This window comes from Phacochoerus africanus, chromosome 1 (genome assembly GCF_016906955.1).
Source record: "Phacochoerus africanus isolate WHEZ1 chromosome 1, ROS_Pafr_v1, whole genome shotgun sequence".
Classification (NCBI taxonomy): Eukaryota; Metazoa; Chordata; class Mammalia; order Artiodactyla; family Suidae; genus Phacochoerus; species Phacochoerus africanus.
In genome coordinates this window covers 43,785,060-43,803,358 of record NC_062544.1, presented here as the reverse complement: position 1 = coordinate 43,803,358, position 18,299 = coordinate 43,785,060, and the positions used below count along the sequence as shown (strand labels likewise).

General features: G+C 39.0%; 1 protein-coding gene across 3 annotated transcripts in view; it reads left to right on the top strand.

Annotated features, from left to right (window-relative positions):
- Nucleotides 1-220: 220 nt before the first annotated feature.
- Nucleotides 221-18,299, top strand: part of GPBP1 (GC-rich promoter binding protein 1) — an 80,106-nt gene continuing 62,027 nt past the window's right edge. For 2 of the 3 annotated variants that reach the window (XM_047757475.1, XM_047757395.1), the window contains exons 1-2: nt 221-484; nt 1,698-2,656. The gene's annotated coding sequence lies outside the window, so the exon portion shown is untranslated. Of the gene's footprint in view, nt 485-1,697; nt 2,671-18,299 lie in introns of all 3 variants that reach the window. The other variant, XM_047757319.1, reaches the window with a different exon arrangement.

Sequence of the window (18,299 nt, the reverse complement as noted above, 5' to 3'; positions counted from 1 at the left end):
GCCACCGCCCCCCGCGCGCCCCTGCCTCCAGGACCTCCGTGAAGCCCCGCCCCTAGCCATAACCACGCCCTCTGCACCCTCCCCCAGCCGCTCGACGTAGAGGGCGGAGCTTCTTTGACCGGGGCGTGAGCGGTTGCTTGGGCCAGAAGGTTCTCTGGTAGAGGCGCTCCTCCTGCTGCCCCGCCCAGTAGGTTCGTTAGCACCGCTTCTTCCATACCCTATTTCCCTCCTCCTTCTCCTCGCCCCGCCTTTCCCCTCCCTTCTCTTCAGCCCCTCCGGTTCCTTCCCCGCCTCGCCACCTTCCACGATCTCGCGAGACTTGGCCCAGAACATTGCGGATCGGGTCGGCGCCATTTTGGGACTGAGACTGGTTGTGGGGGAGGGAAAAGCGGCAAAAGGGGATTATTCAAAGTACCGAAAACCTCCTCCCGGGATCGAGCGCAGCGGCACCCCCAGGCCAGGGGCACCTCTGGTGTGGCAGAAGGTAACACCGTCTTCTGTGGTCCGCGCCGGGGTCTGGGGAGGAGGGGGTGTCTGTGTCGGTGTTGAGGTTTGAGGGGTCGGGAGCGGCGTTGGCGGCGCGAGGTGTGAGGCTGCCCACGGGCGGGGGCGGGGGGTGGCGGGAGAGCAAGGAGAGAGAGGGAAGGACGGCGCTGGGAGGCCCCTCTAGGTATTGACTCGGCCCGGGTGGAGCGGAGGTGGCGGTTGTGGGGAGGGGGTGGGTGGCTTAGCCTTGGCTGCTCAAGCGGGGGGGGGGGTGTTGTTTGGCGGAGGCTGGGAACCGGTCCGACGCCTTCCTCGCTCGGTCTTCCTCCGGCCTCTCGCATGCGCCCGCCTGCTTTTGCACCGCTGCCGCTCTCGAAGGGCTGAGGGAGTCGAGGCCGAGTTGTGGCCTTCGGTGTTTTCTCGGCGCGCCCGCTCTGCCCGCCTCTCCGGGTCTGTGGCACTAGCTGTGGACCGAGTCGAGCGCTCCCTTGCCCCTCGGAGTCCTGTGGGGTCTGAGGGGACCTAGTCTGTTCGTGGGGAGAACCTCTCAATGTGGCTTACGAGAAGGGCTCGGTACCTTCACCTCTTCAGTGTTGGGAGAAACCTGTTTTCTTAATTCAAGGGAATGGGAACCCTCAGATCTCGCTGCTGCCCTTAGAAGCCTGGGTAAGTCTCTCCCCCGGGCGAATTTAAGGAATGTTCTTTCCCCACTTCTCAGCCACTTACCTTTCTACTTAGAGTGGGGAAAATGTGCCTCCTCTTTTAGACATTCTAATTTGGAGGGAGCGTCTTTCTCTTTATATCCCTCATTCGCTAAGTTGCATTTCTTAATGCTCGGTAGCTTTGCACCTTTCTATTCGTTTCCTTTGGTAGATTTAATAGAAATACAGAGAGTCTTTTATAAGATTGTGTGCCCGTTTCAGTTTATAATATTTACTCAAAGTATAAGAAGATTCGCTTATATAATCTCCCTATATTGTATCCGCATTCCCTTCCGGGTTGAAATCAGCTCTTACCCTCCATAATATCGTTTCCCACCTCCCCGCCCCCCCATATTCTGAAGTCCTTTTCGTACAGTAGACTTTTTGGGTGCTTGCTTGGTGTATAAGTGCATTTCTCTCCAGAGGTTGACTGTTTAGGATGGGGCTTAATTTTTAGCTCAGATTTAAAACTCAGTGTGTAATTTAAATTGTTTTTTATAACTTTTACAGGTGGTTGAATTACTCAGATATGAAGATCATCTTCTAGGTTTTTGTGTAAAAGGCCCCGGATATTTCAAGTGGCCATTTTGGAATTACAATGTTTTTGGATAATTTTGCCCCAGAAGTTTATTAAAATTGGCAAGAATCATCTCTGAAGTGAATTGATAGTAGTGAATAATTCTACAAGCTACTTAAAAAGAGACACAGGCATTTCTTCAATATCTGGTTCAAACGGATTGTATAACTGGTTATAAAGTATTTCAGTTGGTGGTATTTTTGCCTCCCCCCCACCCCTCCCCTGTTGTTGGTGTTCTTCAGCCAAAACTGTAAGATATGTTTGATTTGTGTACTGAGTAGCTTCGGCAGTTTCAAATTACTGTTAATTGCTGAAGTTTCATGGCAGGTTTTTTTTACCTTTATTAAAAGTTTTAGGCATTTTTGACCTCAGCCCTTTTCGTGTCACAATGGGACAGCTTTTCTAAATGAAGACATTGAACAAATACAGAGTTTTTTTCCTTTTATCTTTTATTTACCTGGAAATTTAAGATGTTGCAGTTTCCCAGCAGCATGGTAGTGTTGAGATAGCTATGGTATCTCTGTTTATTCTGATGTTTAGGAATGCTCTTCAGATGTGAAATTTTCTTTTTGTTTTTGCTTTTTGGCTCATAAATTGGATATTTCATCTGGAGTGGATAAATACAACAGTGACAAGTACATGGAATAATAAAGAAGACTTTAAAGTCCTAAATCCAAGGAACTTGGCTAATTCTGGAGATAGCCATATGAAAACTTTAAAACAGAAGTATGGGTAGCTGACTGAAGTAACTCTATGTCAAATAGTCATAGGTTAAGTATCTTCAAAGAACTTGGATATTATTTCAGAGGATACAAAATAAAAAAACAAACTGGAAAACATAAAGATTACAGAGGAAAACCCAACACCTTCCTGTGCAGTCCTATTGGAATTTGTAAGTACTCTATGGTGAGCAAATGAAATGTCCATTTGTAAACTGTAATGAAAGTCAAGTTTATCTTATGTTATTCTTGGAAGCCTTTCAGTTTCTTGCATTAAGATTGCTTGGCTTCAGTTTCTTGGGCAGTCTGAAAACAGCAAGTAAGTTGAAATGCAGAAAGAGTTAAGATAATAAGATTTCAGATCAAACAGTCCCCATTTGAAGTTTTTGTGCTTCTAAAGTAAAAAGAAAATCGTATGGTTACTATGGCTTAGGGATTGGTAGAAAAGTATGAAAAAACTCAACAAATAGCCAGTTACTTTCTCAGTGTGAGTTAGATTTTATGTAGTTAATGCAGCTTAGTGTTCCAATTTAGAGTTAATTGTTTAAAACAAATTATAGGGCTTGGTTTTTAATCTGATACTTCATGAAGTAGGTTGTTTTCAGCGATAGCAGTTCCTAACTCTTTAAATCCATTGTAGAGATTTTTTGGAAACAATTTGAAGTAGTTTTGTATTTCAGCTTTTTCCTTAAGATCTGAGTTCCAGGAAGTCGAGTCATTACTAGAAACAGAACCTGAGAGGAACTGAGCAAGGTGCACTAAGAATCTTTAAAATAACTTAAATTAGTGTACCTTTTCTCCCTCCGGAAGCTTAAGCTGCCTTAAGTTTGTAAACAAAGCTGCTTAAGAAAAAAGTTGTGAATATTAATTGCTGCAATAGAAATCTTTTGAGCAATAAGAACATCATCTTTTAATAATACTTGGGATTTTAGTTACGATTTGTTACTAAAATTTATCAGTGAATCATATGCATTCAGTAGAAGTGTGTGTTTAAAAAATTGAAATTTATTTAAAAGCAATTTATATAGGATAGTTGATTTACAGTGTTGTGTTGCAGATACATACAGCACAGTGATTCAGTTGTACATATGTGTATTTTTCAAATTTAAAGCTATTAAGAGATCGATGTAGCTAAAATAAAAGTTTATCTAATTATTTTTCTGAGATAAAAAATTGTAATTTTTCAATACTTTGCCAAGATGACCTAATAACGGGTTAGTTGCTCATTTATTGTGAAACAGACTTTTTTTTTTGGTTACGCTTTTGAATCCTGTTAGTTTTCTTAGAGCAGAAGATGCAGAAGAATCCAAGAGTGTAGCTATTTAGATATGCTTATATAGCATTTATTTTCTGATGTAAAATTGAGATTAGAATCAGTACATTTCTCTGTTAGGTTACTTGTGTTTTCTCTGTCAGAGCTGTGTGTAGTACTTACTGAGTTTTCACGGTGATTTATATAAAGCAGTGATGAGAACAGTCCCGTCCCGTCCCCCCCCCCCCTGGCTTTGGATAGCCTATATTTTCTGTATTCCTTAGCTTAGTAGATTTTTCAAGTTAATTGTCTAAGAACGTGCATTTAATGTGATTAAGAAGTTGAAATGAATGACCATTATTCATAGAAATGAACCACGTAACATTTACCATTTATGATTATTTTTCTTTAAATTTCTCCTATTGCTGTTGTTACCCCGAAGTATTAGTGCTTGAATAATTTAACATTTGTGAACGTTTGCTTATAGTTGTTGTTCAAGGATAGATGTAGTTAACTTGAATGTTTTGATAAATATATTACTGTTTTTTTTGCATTGAATTTTACAATACCAGTAGTAATTGGAACAATTGCTGGGTTGCTTCTTTTCCCCACACAAGTACTTCTATCTCCCCTACTCTCATTTTTTCCCCCCTGTGACTGAACGATGGATCTAGAATAATGACTAAGATTTATAGATGATGATATGTATTTTGCTGCATACTTTTCTTACTATGTATTAATTATTACTGTAATGAGGAAGGTACTATCATGGTTACAGCGGTATACATGAGAAATTTAAGATTTTGGAGAGACTGAGACTGGAAGAAAGTTACTTGGTTAGGATCAAGGTTAGGTTAGAGCCTTGACCAAATCTCCAAGTCTGACTCCAGAGCCCTGTACTCTTAATAACTAGCTATATTTAATACTGCCTTTATGTGGATTTCACTTTATTAACTCATTCTATTTGAGCATTATTACTGATATTTTTTCTTCTCATATACTGAGCTGGTTCTTTTTGGTTAGTATTGATTGGTTAATATTGATAATAAAGTGGAGCTGAAAACCAGTTTTGTTTCTTGTCTAGCTATTTGATAACTTTGGTTAGCTAAAAATTAACATGTAGCAGAAGAGAAAAGAAAATTTAGAGTTACGGGAGAAGGGAATAAGGAGGGGAACCTGTAATATGAAAGTATAATTGCAAGTGAGGATAGAACCTGAACTCAGGCCAGATTGTCTTTTTTTTTTCCCTGTTTTTTTAATTATAGTTGGTTTACAATGTTCTCTCAATTTCTGCTGTACGGTAAAGTGATCCAGTTGTACACATATATACATTCTTTTTCTCACATTATTCCCCATCATGTTCCATCACAAGTGACTAGATACAATTCCCTGTACTATACAGCAGGATCTCATTGCTTATCCATTCCAAATACAAAGGTTTGCAACTACTAACCTCAAATTCTCAGTCCATCCCACTCCCTCCCCCTTGGCAACCACAGGTCTGTTCTCCATATCCATGAGTTTGTTTCTTTTCTTTAGACAGGTTCATTTGTGCCATATATTAGATTCCAGATCTAAGTGATAGCATATGGTATTTGCCTTTCTCTTTCTGACTTCACTTAGTATGAGAGTCTCTAGTTCCATCCATGTTACTGCAAAAGGCCGTATTATCTTAGTTGTCTTTGACTCAGCTTTATTTTCTGTTTAATTTTTGTAATTTTTTTTTTTGTTGTTTGTTTTTTGTCTTTTTGCCTTTTCTGGGGCTGCTCCCACGGCATATGGAGGTTCTGAGGCTAGGGGTCTAACAGGAGCTGTAGCCACTGGCGTACACCAGAGGCACAGCAACGTGGGATCCGAGCCGCGTCTGCAACCTACACCACAGCTCACGGCAATGCTGGATCCTTAACCCCTGGGTAAGGCCAGGGATCGAACCCTCAACCTCATGGTTCATGGTCGGATTTGTTAACCACTGCGCCACAGCGGGAACTCCTCTGTTTAATTTTTGGTAAAAATGTCTGGATAACAATTTAGACCCAGGTAAGAGTAGTGATTTAGAAAAAAGGTAACTTCTGGGAGTGAGAAAGGAGATTTTTGGTCTTGGATTTGGAATATCTAGAAAAGGGCCTGTGTGACCTTGTATATTTATTTAACCTCTTTTGGCCTTGCTTTCTTAATAAAACTGATGGAAATAATGTATATGAATGGCGGCTTTTTTTGTTTATTGTGATATAGGAGTGATATAGTTATAAAGTTTTATTTTAAGTGTAATATTTTAAAATTCTGCTTAACGTATTTTACTTGTCAAACCAGTATTTATGATGGTCTTATGAAATTATTTCTTCTGTCTCCTTGTTTCTGTTAATGGTGTTTACCTGTGTTCCAGTCATGCACTATCTCCCCATTTGCAGTTTCGTTTATTGCCCTAGCTTGGTCCTTGGCTAAGGAAATAACCTACTAATTCATCTTTGTGCCTTTATAGTGTCTCTTCTCCCTGTAGTCTCTCCAGTGGCCAGAGAAATCTACTGAAGTTATAGCTCTTGGTTTTGTTACTTAAGCAGCCCTTAGGATCATGTATTTGGAATGTTTAGGGAAGAGCAGGTTGGAAAGAGATGTATTCCCTGCCCTCCCTCCTTTTCATGTTATATATGTCGGGCTCCTAACATGAATTCTTTTTGGCTTCATGGGTGAGAGACAGTTTTAGAAGTTTCTGAAATTGATAATTTTGGAAGTGCTTCTGTCTATTTGGAGAGAAGGTTCATTAAACAGCAGCATCTTGAGAAACAAATTGCTAGAATTACTGATAGACCTTTGCATCTTTTACTTACCTACTTTTTCCCTTTTTATTAGCTGCCCCACCCAGCAGAATAGTTGAGGCCTTGGCTCTATGTCTCTTCCCAAGTAATTTGTAGTCTCTGAATCTTTTTGTACAAGATATGCTACTCAGTTTCTTGTTCTTGAGTCCTATTTCTGTTCACAGCTTGGGGAGTACAGCGCTTTTGGTCTTCGTTTTCTAACACTCCCCTCACCCCACTTTTTAAAAAATTTTCTTTTTATAGCCACACCCACACATATGGAAGTTCCTGGGCTAGGGGTCGAATCAGAGCTATAGCTTCTGGCCTGTGCTACAGCCACACCCACACCAGATCCTATCCACTTCTATGACCTACACCGCAGCTTGTGGCAATGCTAGGTACTTAACCCACTGAGTGAGGCCAGGTATTGAACCTGCATCCTCATGGAGAATACGTTGGGTTCTTAACCCTTTGAGCCACAATGGGAATTCCATTTTCTACCCTCAAATTCAGTTTTCAGATTATATTTTTTAAAAATTATATTTAAAAGTATTTTTTCCCATACTTTAAAATTTTTAGCAAGAGTAAGAATTTTTAAAATCCTAGTTTAATAGGTAGCTTCCTTTGAAACATTTTAAAAAATTCTTAAACTGAAAAATTGTCATCTTCCATATGTATACTAGTAAAACAAGTTAGTTTGCTTTTCAAGTGAACATAAACACGCAGTTTACTCTTGAACAACAAGGGGGTTATGGGCACCCACCTTTCTTGAAGCAGATAACTTGCATATAACTTAGAGTTGGCTCTCTACATCTGAAGTTTTTCCTTATCCTCAGTTCTGCCTCCACAAATTCAACCAGCTGTGGATAGTGAAGTAGGGTAGTTTTTACTTTTGAAAAAAATCAGTGTGTAAGTGGACCGGTGCAGCCCTAACCTGTGTTGTTGAAGTCACTGTATATTCTTTTAATGAGTGAGTTTAAAGAAGTATAGTATCACATATGGACTTCCTGTGGGTCAGAATTTGGGAGGTTAGTTGAGGGATTCTGGCTACCTCCCTATCTTTCATAAAAATCATGAGTGTTGCAGTTATTTGAAGGCTTGACGGGAGTTATTGGATCTCCTTCCAAGAAGGTATATTCATTGGGCTGGTAGGTTGATGCTGACACTTGTCTGGAGAACTCAGCTTTCTTATCATGTTTGGACCTCTCCGTCCAACTACTTGAGTTTCTTTACAAGATGGCGGCTGCATCTCTCAGAGGAAGTAACCTCAGAAGAGAGATAGGTGGGAAGCACAGTGACTTTTTTGACATATTCCCAGAAGTCACTTACCCACATTCTTTTCATTGGAATCAAGTTGTTAAGTCTAGACCACAATCAAGGGGAAGAGAGTTAGGTTCTACCTTTTGACTGGAGTTTGTGGACAAAGTTAAAAAGCACTGTAGGAGGTAGTTGTTAATATAATTAGCTAAAGTCTTTACCTCACAAATAGACTGAGTTGTTTTAAATTTAGAGAAAGTATATTCCAAATTTTTATCATTTTAGGAGATTTAAGTCTTTGTACTTTTTTGAGATATGGAGGTAAGGTTTTCTGCCCCTTTGCACCAATCTCCCAATCTGTGCAATGAGGACCCTTTTTAAATTATGATAAAATAAACATAAAATTGACCATTTTAGCCTTTTTTTTTTGAGTATGCAGTCCATGACCTTGACTAAATTCTGTTGTGCGTCTATCACCGCTGTCCAACTCTAGAACCTTTTTTGTCTTTTCAAATTGAAACACCATGTACCTTTTAAATAATAACCTCCCGTTTTCTCTTTTCCCCAGCCTCTGACAATCACTATTCTACTTTCTATAAGTTTGACCCTTCTAGGCACCACATGTAAGTGGAATCAATGAAGTATTTATCCTTTTGTGAATGGCTTATTTCACTTAGCAGAATGTCCTCAGGGTTCATCCATGTTGTAGCATCTGTCAATCAGGATGTTGTTTTTTAAAGATGGAATAATAATTCATTGTATGTACCACATAATGTTTATCAATTCATCCATTGAGAGACACTTGGGTTGCCTCCACCTTTTGGCTATTGTAGATAATGCTGCTTTGAATATGGGTGTACAAATATCTGTTTGAATCCTTGCTTTAAAATTTTTTGAACATATACCCAGAAGTGGAATTGCTGGATAATAATTAATTGTTTGAGGAACCACCATATTTTTTTCTGTAATGGCTGAGCCATTTCTTATTCCTACCACCAGTGCACAGGGGTCACAATTTCTCCATATTTTTAACATTTGTTTTTTGTGTTTTGTGTCCTTATGGGTATGAAGTGGTATATATTTCCCTAATGATTAGTATTGTGATAAATGGTATCTTCTCGTACCAATAATGGCCATTTCTTTTTTTTTTTTTTCTTTTTTAGGGCTACACCCTTGGCATATGAAGTTCCCAGGCTAGGGGTCGAATTAGAGCTGCAGCTGCTGGCCCAGGCTACGGCCACAGTAACGTGGGATTTGATCTACACCTGTGACCTTCACCACAGCTTACCACCATGACGCTGGATTGTTAACCCACTCAGTGGGGCTAGGGATTGAACCTGGCATCCTCATGGATACTAGTTGGGTTTGTTACCGCTGAGCCATGACGGAATTCCAGTAATGGCTATTTCTGTGTCATCTTTGGAGAAATACCTATTCAAGTCTTCTGCCCAATTTTAAGCCAGATTGTTTTTGTTGTTGAGTTGTAAGGAGTTCCTTGTTTTGGATATCAACATCTATCATAATGAGTAGATTTTCATAGCTAGTATGTATCAATGCTTACCATGTTCCAGGCAGTGTTCTAAACCTTTTAAGTATATTAACTGATTTAATCTTGTGTGGAAGGGTCTCTTGTCCTCATTTTATAGATGAGAAGATGAAGTCACAGACGTTTTAAATTGCTTGTCAAAGTTTACACAGCTAGTAAGTGGTATTTCTGAATCCATACATTCTGTATCCAGAACCTAGACTCCCAACCATTATGACTCATAGAGTTTTATGGTGATGATGGGGGAAAGTCAAATACTGTTCTGATTCAAGAACTTATTCTTAACCAGGAACTAAATTTTAAGTGTGATACAGTTTGTCGTGACTTGTTTATAATATTCACATGAGTTTATTTTCATTCAGGAATATTTTCCTTTTGGATCCCTTCATAACTAATGTTTTTATAGCATTTTAATTTAGAAAGTGCTTTTCCAAGTTATGTAAATGCTCTTTCCATTTAATGGTTTAAGAAATTCAATATGAAGTTATAACAAGTACTTTCTAAAGTGCTGTGTACTATCCTAAAATAAAATACCTTATGCACATTATAGGATCACAATAAAATATAGTTATGATAAATAAGTTAAATAAAGGAGAGTTTTGTTTTGTTTTGTTTTGTTTTTGTCTTTTTGCCATTTCTTGGGCCGCTCCTTCGGCATATGGAGGTTCCCAGGCTAGGGAGCTGTAATCTGAGCTGTAGCCACCAGCCTACGCCAGAGCCACAGCAACATGGGATCTGAACCATGTCTGCAACCTACACCACAGCTCACGGCAACGCCGGATCCTTAACCCACTGAGCAAGGCCGTAGATCAAACCCGCAACCTCATGGTTCCTAGTCAGATTTGTTAACCACCTGAGCCACGACAGGAACTCCAGGAGAGATATTTATAATAATTTATTTCAATATGTAATAGCACAGGTGTGATCAGACATCTCTCGCTCCTGCCCCCTAATTTCCAAGACAACCTCTACAGGTCATTTGCCCTTAAAAGAAACAGATGGTCTAGTGTTCTTAAGTATTTTTGTTCTTTAAGGAAGGAAAGTACCTCAGGATGATTAATAAAAACAGTGATTAATGGAGTACATTTCCTTTATTTTCATAGTATTTATTGCCAGTGTAGTTGAATAGCCAACGTTGAAGTTGTCCTTCAGTGTAGTGGCATGGTATTTCTAGATATGATTAAAAGAAAGGAAATTAGCAGTTTCCCTCCACTGTAAATTGAAGGTAAAAATCAACGTATAATTTGGGAGTTGTGGCTCAGCTGGCAACAAATCTGATTCGTATCCATGAGGTTCTTCCGATACCTGGCCTTGCTCAGTTGGTTAAGGATCTAGTGTTGCTCTGAGCTGTGGTGTAGGTCCCAGATGTGGCTTGGATCCCGCGTTGCTCTGGCTGTGGTGTAGGCTGGCAGCTACAGCTATAATTTAACCCCTAGCCTGAGACTTCCTTATGCTACTGTTGTGTCCCTAAGGGAAAAAAAAAATCAACATACAATTTGGATTAGTGGACTTGTCTTTGATGTGTAAAGGAGAAGTTATAGGATTAATTTATAAATCCTCAGACTATATAAATTCAAGGTCAGAGTAATTTAGGAGAAACCTATTAATTCTATGTTTTCACAATAAAAATTGGTATTTTAAAATTGGTGGTTTTTCTTTTTTTAAATGTTCTTAAAGGCGCTGCACCTGTGGCATGTGGACGTTCCAGAGCCAGAACCTAAGCCATTGCAGAGGCTATGCCATATAGTTATGCTGTAGGCCACAAGGAAATCCAGTGAATAGTATTATAAATGAGTGTCTGCCTGCTAATATTTTTTCTAGGGTATGAACTTAGACTGGTTATTTTTTTCTTTGGGTATGTCTTTTAATTTTAGCCAATCTGTTGGCCTAGAGTTTGATTTCACATTGTTGTTTTAATTTGTATTTCCCCAGTGATGTTGAGCATTTTTTAATTTGCTTTGGTGAAATGTCTACTCAAGTCTTTTGTCCATTAAAAAAAGTTAAGGGAGTTCCTGTTGTGGCCTAGCAGAGAAGAATCTGACTAGTAACCATGAGGACGCAGGGTCGATCCCTGGCCTTGCTCAGTGGGTTAAAACATCAGGCGTTGCTGTGAGCTGTGATGTAGGCTGCACACGCTTCGGATCTGGCTATGTGGTGCAGGATGGCAGCTACAGCTCCTATTGCCTAGCTTGGGAACCTCCATATGTCCTGGGTGTGGCCCTAAAAAGACAAAAAAAAAAAAAAAAGCTAGATTATTTTGTTGAACTGTAAAATTTTTTTATGTTTTTTTGTACACAAGTGTATCAGATGTTTTTGCAAAAAATTTCTCCCAGTCTGTAGTTTGTCTTCATTTTCCTAATAGCATGTTTTGACGAACAGGCATTTTAAAATTTGTAGTAAAATTGGTTACTATTTTCTTTCAAGATGTGTGTTTTTTTGTGTCATAAGAAATCTTTGCCTAACCTTAAGTCACAGGAGTTTCTCCTTTTTTGCATTCTTCTGGAAGTTTGTGGTTAAGTTCATATTTTTAGGACCCTGATCCATTTTGATTGTTTTTTTTTGTTGTTGTTGCATTTGGTATGAGCAAAGGGTTGATGTTCATTTCTTTCTCTCTTCATTTTTTTTAAAAATATAATTGTCCTATTTTCCCGTTCCGTTTATTGAAAAGACTTTTGTTTCCTGTTGAATCATGTTGAAATACCTCTATTGAATTTCAGTTGACCTTATTTGTTTGTTTTTGTGACTTCTTCCTTGATATGTATGTATTATGTCAATTCCACAGAAACAGTAGTTGATAAATAGAAATGGTAGCATTTGACTTTGTTTTTTGCTTTGTTTTAAAACATGATGGGAGTTCCTGTCGTGGCTCAGTGGTTAATGAATCCGACTAGGAACCAAGAGATGCAGGTTAGATCCCTGGCCTCCCTCAGTGGGTTAAGGATCCGGTGTTACTGTGAGCTGTGGTGTAGGTCGGTGGCTACAGCTCTGATTTGACCCCTAGCCTGGGAACCTCCATATGCTGCGGGAATGGCCCTAGAAGAGACAGACAAAAAACAAAAACATGATGGACATCTTTTCTTTCCTAAAAACTTTTATAGGAAATTTGAATTAAAAGGGAAATTGTTTTTATTGGTATGTGAAATAAGACTTGTTGCAAAATAATTCCATCTTGCATTCATAGATCTTCTTTTGAGTGGCTTGAAATGTTAAATATTAAGTAATTTATATTTGAGCATACTTGTTTTTTTTTTTTTTGTCTTTTTGCCTTTTCCGGGGCCGCTCCCGTGGCATATGGAGGGTCCCAGGCTAGGGGTCTAATCGGAGCTGTAGACACCAGCCTATGCCAGAGCCACAGCAGTGCGGGATCTGAGCCGAGTCTGCAACCTACACCACAGCTCACGACAACGCTGGATCCTTAACCCACTGAGCAAGGCCAGGGATCGAACCCGAACCTCATGGTTCCCAGTCGGATTCGCTAATCACTGCCCCATGACGGGAACTCCTACTTGAACATACTTGGAAAATAAAAGACAGCATTTTGTTTGCTTGTTTGTTTTTGGCCACACCTGCAGCATGTGGAAGTTCCTAGGTCAGGGATTGAACCTGTGTCACAGCAGTGACCCGAGCTGTTGCTGTGTCATGCTGGATCCTTTACCTGCTGTGCCACAAGGAAACTTCCTGACAATGTTTCTATATTGGAAATAAGAAAGTAGGATACAAACATATCAACTTACTCTAAAACATTGACTCTACAGTACTTCTAGGATTGTTATTTCTTGAGCATCAGTCTGTACTGGAGAAATACTCTTTGTCTCAGTAGATGTTTGAATGCCTACTGTGTGCCTGCACTTTGATTGGTGCTGGGCATTTAGTAGCAAACAAGACAAAATAAGATTCCTGAACTTTGTAGTTTGTCTGCTCCGACGACATTCTTTGAAAATAGAGTAAACAGAGTCCTTAAATTTGAATCCTCGTTTCATTTCATCTAGTAAGTAATAGCCAGGCCAGCCTTTATAGGACTCTTAGTTCTTGCTCTAATAAAACTGGTTCTTTTCCTGGTTCACAGAGTTAATTAGAATCAAGTGAAATAATGAATGCTAAAGGCTTTGAAATTGTAAAATATACAAACATTACTAGTAGTAGTATTGTATTGGCTGGGTCAAATAGATAGTAGTATTTGAGGATTGTGTGATCAACCAGGAGGGAGATTGTGGATGGGGAACATAGGTAAATGTAAATTGAAGGGACAGAACTGAACAGAAACTAGGTACATTTAAGTTGCATTTTAACTAATATCAGAGCCACAGCAACGCAAGATGCGAGCCCCGTCTGCGACCTACACCACAGCTCACGGCAATGCAGATCCTTAGCCCACTGAGCAAGGCCAGGGATTGAACCTGCAACCTCATGGTTCCTAGTCGGATTCCTTTCCGCTGCGCCACGACGGGAACTCCCAAGTTGCATTTCATGACATGTTTAAAATTGTTGAACCATAATGCATTACACTCTTCTAAGGTAATATTTGTTTAAGCTACAATGTGGTATTATGGTTTTGAGAGTTCCCCTGTGGTACAGTGGGTGAAGGATCTGGCATTTTTATTGCAGTAGCCAAATTACTGCTGTGGGGTGGGTTCCATCTCTGACCTAGGAACTTCCACATGCCAAAAAAAAGAGTACCATAGTTTTAAATAGCATCTTTATGCAAATGATCTCAAGTTTAAATCTCCAGTCCACATCTCCCTCATATTTTACTCTTGTAATTTAACTATGTTTACAAATTTAACATCCACAACTGCGCTTTTTTTGAGTCTTTCTCAGCCCCATACTTTCTCTATTCTTACCTAGCTCAATAAATGGATACAGTATCCACCTACTTGAGGTAAATAACCAGGACTTACCCTTAGTTCGTTCTTTTCCTTCCATCTCATCAGCAAATCTCTTTGCTCTACCTCAGATCTCCCCAAATATGTCCATTTCTGTTACACTGTCACTGGGCTTATCCAAGTAGCTGTTTTCCCATACTTGAACTTGTAACTTTGTTATTGTGCCATTCTTGTGCTCTAGTTTATTATTCATAGAGCAGAATGTCTTTCCATTGGACCTAAGAGTCATACAGACTGTGCAGTCTGCTAGCATCTTCATTGTTTTTCCCTTCCCTTTCTTTGCAACCTTGCCTACTGTTTTCCTAGGCCATTGGCCTTTGGCTCCCTTTCTCTTCCTTGACCACATGAGACATTTTCCTTCTTGGCTTTGGGCTTTTATATTCTCTACCCCCCCTTCCCCTTGTTAGCTCAGTTTTGACTCATATATCATATTCTGAGTGACTTTCTCTAACCATTCTATGTAAAGTGGACAACGATTTTCTTAGATTTCTCCTGCTGCTCTGTATTATCCTATTTATTTCATTCAAGGCAGTCTCTTAATTATCTTCTTTCTTTAGTCTTACCCGTCTTTATTGCATAAATTTCTCTGAGGGCAGGTACCTTGTCTCATTTGTTTATTGTTATATGCTCAGTGCAGTGCTTGCAGAGCAAAAGATTTAATATCTTAGATAATGTAGCTTAACTCTCCCCTCCCAATTGAGTATATACCAGTGTTATTTTTATCATAGAGCTGCTGTTTAACTGCATGGGGGGGGGCTAAATGAAATTTGTTAGGGGGTTGTTTACAGCCAGACTTCTTTGTTGTCTGATCATTTAGAAGCTGTTTTTGCTTAGACTTAAATAATTGTTACATGAGCCGCTTTTCTGTTTGCTAGATTCAGGGTGGTTTTGGAAGGGTCCACCTGATAAAGACTTCTTTATTATGACCTTTGCCTTTTGAAAAAAATTTCCCCAGTTTTGAAGTGTTAAATCAGAGGGATTGAAATCTCATGCCATTTCCCTCTCTGGTTTAAAAAAGATAAAACATTTTAGATTTCAAGGAGTGACTTTGAAATATGTGGGTGGCCAGTTTAGGCTCCTCATTTTTGAAAATCAACGCTATGACAATTGATTTATATTAAGTAATATCTTTATTTGAGGAGGAAACAATCCTTTTACGTTTCCTCCTCAAAGAGGCAGATACAGAGTTCCCAGGTGCCTCAGCTGGTTAAGAATCCAGCTTTGTTACTTCTGTGGCCCAGATTTGATCTCTGGCCCTTGAACTTCTGCATGCTTTGTGCGTCTCCACCCCCCCCTCCCCACACCCCAAGCTGCAAATACAGATTTATGCCTATTGAGCTTTAATTAGTTTTGGTATTATTATAGGTTTTCTCAGTTTGGTTTTGCTTTGGATCTTACAAATCCCTTGCAAAGGGGCCTACTTATTTACTACTAAAGATCTAGAAGGATGCTAAACTTGAGGCTACTGTAGTGAGTATTATTAGGTTAGTGGTGAAATCATTGCTTCACACACACTGTAGGTTGAAAACTACCTCATTATAAAGATTTCTTAAGAATTTTCCCTATGCAAGCGTAGTTGCTTCAGTCTTTTGTTTGTTTTTCTTTCTACTTCGGGTTTTAAAAATTCATTTATTATTTTTTATTTTAAGGGCCGCAGGTGCAGCATATAGAAGTTCCCGGGTTAGGGGGTTGAATGGGAGCTACAGCTGCTGGCCTACACCACAGCTAACAGCAATGCTGGATCCTTAACCCCAGTGAGCCAGACCAGAGATGGAGATCGAACCCGGCATCCTCATGGATAGTTTGTTTCCACTGAGCCACAACAGGTGTTCCTCTACCTCATTTTTTTTAAACTGAGTTTTCAGCTTATAGTTTCAGATTTTCCACGTGAAGTACTCTTTGGTCTGTCTTCATTTAAAATGAGTTCCTTTTATGGGCACACTATGGGAATGGGGAAGAATGAGTAAAATGTTTTCACCTTAGTCCTTTATTTTATTTTTTTTTGGTGGCTCCCACTGTTCATGGAAGTTCCCAGGCCAGGGATTAAACCCTTGCCACAGTAGTGACCCGAGCCACTGCAGTGACAATACTTCACCTTAGTTCTTTAAATTAGGGTCTTTCAAGGACTGAATTTGATGAGAGGACAGGAGTCTATTTGGAGACCGAGTTGGCTAGGTTAGTGGAAAGCAAGTTGTGACTGCCATTGCAGTTCAGGCTACTCATTTTTCTTCTTTTCCATGTAAAAGACTTTTTATCTAGGAGATTGAGATCTGTATCTTACATGGTTTGCCGTAAAGCTAGAGCTCAAAACAGTCCCTGACAAGTAAGACTAAAACTTAAACTCAGATAATTTGGTAAATTTAAAAGTTAATGTTTATTATATAGTGCAAGATTGCTACCTAAAGTATCCTGGGTTATTTACAGTATGTGTAGGGTGTGTATAGTGAATTTGACCTGCCTTTGATGAGTACTGGGAACTTTATTTATTTATTTTTTTTGGAGTCATCGCTTGACTTTATTTATTTTTATTTTTATTTTTTTTATATATTTTTTTATTTTCCCACTGTACAGCAAGGGGGTCAGGTTATCCTTACATGTATACTTATAATTACATTTTTTCCCCCACCCTTTCTTCTGTTGCAACATGAGTATCTAAACAAAGTTCTCAATGCTATTCAGCAGGATCTCCTTGTAAAACTGTTCTAAGTTGTGTCTGATAAGCCCAAGCTCCCGATCCCTCCCACTCCCTCCCCCTAGTACTGGGAACTTTAAAATGTGCTTCACATCTATATAACAACCTGTTTTTCTTGTTTTGAAGAAAAGATACTATGAGGCTTCTGGGATGTAGTGAGGAGCTAAATGAAATAATATTGTAAAGCCCTAGGCAAGTTACCTAGCAAATTTTGTGAGGTGTGGTGTGTGTGTTTGAATACAATATATGTATTTGTCTTCATAGCCATTTATGTCTTTAAATTAAGGTACCTGGATTTCCAAATCTTCCTATATCTCTTAGCATTGTGTGAACTGACTTATAGGGTTAGGCTTACTTTATAAATTCATTTGTTGAAACTTGTTTGCTGCTCTTGGAATCCTGCTCTTGAGCCTAAGTTGGCTTCAGAAAAAAATAGATTATATTAAAGACTTTGAGGATTCAAAAAGTGGTAAAGTTGAGTCAGACTAAAGAGGTTTTAGAATTATTTTGAGGAGTTCCCTGGTGGCACAATGGGTTAAGGATCTGGCATTGTCACTGCTGTGGCTTGTGTTGCTGCTGTGGTGTGGGTTTGAACCCTGGCCCTGGAACTACTGCATGCCATAGGTGTGGCCAAAAAAATTATTTTGACACATGAACCCAGGGCAGATTATAAATAGTGGAAGGATTTTTAGAGAAGTCAGCCCCTCAGTCTTGTTGCCCAGCAATAGTGAAGAAACTACTGTTTTTTTATGAATTTTTCCAGAGATCTCTCTTTATATTTAAGCACAATATATCTTCCTAATATAAATAATAGTATGATATCCACCTTTTTTGGCTTAAGGAAATATCTTGGAAGATGATTCAATGTTAATACATGTAAAGCTACCCTGTTTTTTTATTGGTTGCATAATATTTAACTGACCTCTACTGATGAACAGTAAGTTTTTTCATCTTTTACATACTATTATAAACAATGCTAGTGAATATCCTTGTAAATGTTGAGTACATTCTGACAAATGGAATTTTTGAGTATAATTTGAGTGCTACGCCAAAATGCTCTCCATAGAAGTATACCAACTTAACATTTCCAACACTAATGGGGTATCAGATTTTTTTTTAGACATTTTGCTTTTTTCCTTTAAGAATGACTTTTTTAAAATATATATAAGATTTTTTTGAACTCTTTATATCCTTTCCCCATTTTTGTATTGAGTGTTTTCTTTTAATTTATAGGAATATTTTATGTATGGAGGCAAAAGCCCTTTATATGTCCTTTATGTGACAAATACTCCTTGTGCCCCCCCCCCATCCTCCAGTATGTTGTTGTTTCCTTTTACCTTGGATGTGTTTTGTCATAGAGAACTTTTTTCGAGTTTATATATAAATATATTTTT